Raw genomic sequence first — 4,314 nt, 5'->3', positions numbered from 1 at the left:
AAATGTACAAATGTGCTTGACACAATGGATGATGTATAGATTGTGATAAGAGTTGTACAAGCCCCCAATAAAATGATTTTAAATAAAAGAAGAAAACTAAAAAAAATTGAAGAGGACTTGAAGTACTCACTGATGAAAATCAAAGAATACATCCTACTGTATGGATTGTAAATCAATATAAAGAAGAACAAAATCCTCACAACTGGATCAACATCAAGATAAATAGAGAAATGACTGTAATTTTCCAAGATATAAATTGATTTGTATCCAGAGTCAATATTCACGAAAGCAGAAGTCAAGAATTCAAATGGCAAATAGCTTTGGGCAAAACTGCTGCACAGAATTATCTTTAACAACTCTTTAAAGGGTTGCAAACCAAGGATTCCACTCTGAATACCATGGTGCACCTGACCAACTGTGATATTTCCATTGCCTCATATGTATGTGAAAGATGGACAATAAATAAGGAAGACCACAGAAGTGATGCATTTGAATTACTGTGTTGGTGACAAATCTTGAAAGTACCATGGACTGCTGGAAGACCTAACAAAGAGAAGACCAAATTTCCTCTCTTGGGGGAAGTTCAATCAGAATGCTCACTAGAAGCAAAGATGGTGAAATTTCAACTCATGTACTTTGTATAAGAGGGTGTATCCCCCCCAAAAATGGAATTTATTTTCAAAGCTATGTATTTAAACTTTTTTTTACAAAACAACCTTATCACCTTCAATGTACTCTCCATTACACTTAATACATTTGTCAAATCTGCGATTCCATTCTTGGAAACATTTTTCAAACTCATTTGTTTGGATGGCTGACAGCACCTCCCTGTTGTTTTTTTTTTTCTTCACCTCTTCTAAATCATCAAATCACTATCCTTTAATGTCCTTATTAATTCGTGGAAACAAAAAGATGTCATGTGGGGTTAAAGGGAAGAGGGAACCCCACAAAACATCACAGGGTCAGTAGGCACAATTGTACAGCGATAATAAGTAGAGATTATAGTAAAGTCATAGAGAGCATGAGAGTTAAAGGATGGAGTCAAGTAATGGAGTCAGATGCAATTCATGGTAGCATTGCTCACCTCAGCCCTGCTTGATGGTCCTCGTGGAGGGGGCTTAGCAGTCAGAGAAGAAGCCGCTGCTTCGTCCTCCTTAGCCACCTTCTCCGGCCACCCTCGGCCAGCCACCCTCCCGAGAACCAGGGAGCCTCATTATTTATTGCTAACCACGCATCATATCACTTTAGGGGGATCTGATTACAGAGTCATGCATCACAGAAAGGGGCAATACAATTCATTCTAGAACAAGTTTGATCACTCTGGTGTCTCATATAATAAAACAGACAACTACTATTCTGGGAGGCATGCAAGTCCCCTGATAGCGGGCAATAACCTAAGGCACCGGGAGGGGTAGCAACATAGGCAATACAATCAATAAGAGGGGGATGACCTAGGGTTGTGCCCATATTTGTTGTGGGATAAACAGTGGTGTCTGCTTGATCTAGACAGCTGATAGTGGCTACCTAACCTTGGTCATCCTTGGGCGGGTTTGACCTCTCTGGTATCTCCTGCAAGTAAACAGACAACTACTATCCTTATCAGAAGGAAGTGGGTCTTATTTAGGGTGAGTCAGACTATAGTCTAGATGGCTGATGTTAGGGAGAATAACCTCTGACCTATTTTCGCTGCCTAATGAACAGTCATTCTCAAGCTAAGCCTGGCATATATTTTGGGGAGACAACGTACGAGAAATCCTTCTGTTCCTCACAAAGTCACACGGAGTGAGGTCAGATGAGTTAGGTACATGGAGCAAGAGAGACATGCTGTTTTTTGGCAAACACTGGTGCCTTGTGATAGCTGTGTGAGCAGGTGCATTGTCCTGGTGGCAAAACCAGTCCCCCATCTGCCACAAATCAGGCCTTTTTGGTGACACTGCTATGCACCTTTTCAGTACCTCTAAATAGAAAGCTTGATTAACAGTTTGACCTGGTGTAACGAACTCCAAATGCACTGTAGCCCTCACATCAAAAAAAACAGATGAGCATCATCTTGGTCTTTGATTTCACTTGATGAGCTTTCTTTGAGTGAGAGGATGATGCCGTCTTCCACTGGCTTGATTGATGTTTGCTTTTGGGGTCATAAGAATAGCACCATGTCACCAGTAATGATCTTAGAAAAATAGTCGGGGTCACTCAGAGCTGTTCTTTCAAAGCACAGCATGTTTCCACTCAACACTCTTTTTCCTGGTCAGTCAGACCCCAAGGCACAAATTTGGCAGTGACCCTTCTCATTCCCAAATTTTGTATTACACTTCACTAAACCAAGCTCCAAGATCGTCAGATAACTTCCCATCTCTTCAATGGTCCATTGTCATTCTTCAAGCACAAATGCATGAATTTTATGGACATTTTCATCTATTTGAGAAGTTGACAGACATCCAGAACAAGGTCTGTCATTGACATTTCACCTTCTTTGAAAAGAGAAAGCCACTCACACACTTGAGGTTTTCCCATAGCACTATCCTTGCAAGCTGTGTTCAACATCACAACAGTTGTTGAAGCATATTTCCTGAGCAAGAAATAAAATTTCATAGCTGCACACTGTTCTCTTTAATCAGACATCACAAACAAATGAGGTTTGAGTGAAAGTGCTTTAATGAAAAAATTCACTGTCACCAGAGAGAACTTCCCAGGTGATGCCACTGGTTGTACCAACTCAGAGTGAGTTGCTCCATGCTCTCCTAGTGGGGAAAATGTGTACTACAAAAATTCTGCTCCACCCAGTGAAATTCTGTTTGTTTGTGTGTGGGGGAGGGAGGTGGGGGGGTTGTACATGCTCGTTTATATATGTACATACACACACAACAAACTACCACCAAGTAAATTCTGACTCATAATGACCTTACAGGACAGGGTATAACTGCCCCTGTGGGTTTCTGAGACTGTAAATCTTTATAGGAGTAGAAAACCTCATCTTTCTCCCTCAGAGCAACTGATGATTTTGAGCTGCTGAACTAGTAGTTAGCAGCCCAACTCATTAGCCACTATGCCACCAGGCTGTTCTCACTCACTCACAGATAGATGATAGATAGATAGATAGATAGATAGATAGATAGATAGATGATAGATAGATAGATACATACATACATACATACATGAGGCTAATGAAGTCCATAATTTATTTGAACCTAAATGCTTATTGACTGAGACATTGATCAAATAGAAAAATATACAATAATCAAATTCCCTGTGAAGATCACAATTTTGGTTCTGCCAACACCAAAAGGGTCAACAAGAAGGAATGCACTGTACTGATGACACTTGCCCAAAATTTGAACCACCAAGCAGCTGGAGTTATGTCAAGAAAATAAGAGAGAATAAATGGAATACCAATTAGATTACCACCTGTCAACAGAGTTTATGAAAGGAATGGCTGCCAGCTGTGGAAATGCTAGAAGAATGGCACACAATACCAAACTGTCACACTGCTCGCCAAGGCTGCCATCAATACACAGCTGGACCTTTCTTGGCAGAGGACTGAATGTTCTCTCTCCACTTATTAACAGTTGCTTTATTATTGTTGATACTGAGCACCAAATAATTCCAACATTTTTCATGGCCGATGCAATTGTCGAATTCAGACATTGGGGGATGCTTGCCAATATTTACTTGCCTAGATTTAAGATAATAATCATTTTTGACGTGACTGTGAGTGCACATGCTCTGATGACTCCTGCCCATCCCAGGTTTCATTCTCAACATCTTACATAATCGGAGAGGTTCTATTGGCACAAAGTGAGTGGGAGCTAAATGTAGCTTCTGGAAAACTTAAGCAAATGTTAGCAGAAAACAATAGCAGTAATGATAGTAATATTGAAAAACTAACATTTAACAAGTCAAACACTCTACTGAGCACATAAGCATTATTATACTTGGTTCTTACAACTATTGTACAAAATAGGTACAATTATTTCTCCTATTTTACAAAAACAGAAAACAGGCAAGGAATAAGCACAGACCTCAAGTATGTGACTATTGTTTGGAAGAGGGAGAAAAACAAAGTGGGAGAAGTAGAGGTGGGGGAGTTGAAGGGGAGCAAAATGATGGGTTGACTATATATAGTTGTAGTCAATACAGCACTATGGGGTGCCAATTGTCCATATAGGAAAAGTGCATTGGCTTTCTTTAAGGAATCATGGAAACACAGGGGATCCAGGACAGATGATCCCTTCAGGACCAGTGGTGAGAGTGGCGATACCGGAGGTTGGAGGGAAGGTGAGTTGGAAAGGGGGAACCGATTATAAGGATCTACAT

Source organism: Echinops telfairi, unplaced genomic scaffold (assembly GCF_000313985.2).
Source record: "Echinops telfairi isolate 266 unplaced genomic scaffold, ASM31398v2 ScPeMD7_7469;HRSCAF=8507_1, whole genome shotgun sequence".
Taxonomy (NCBI): domain Eukaryota; kingdom Metazoa; phylum Chordata; class Mammalia; order Afrosoricida; family Tenrecidae; genus Echinops; species Echinops telfairi.
This window is presented reverse-complemented; position numbering follows the sequence as displayed.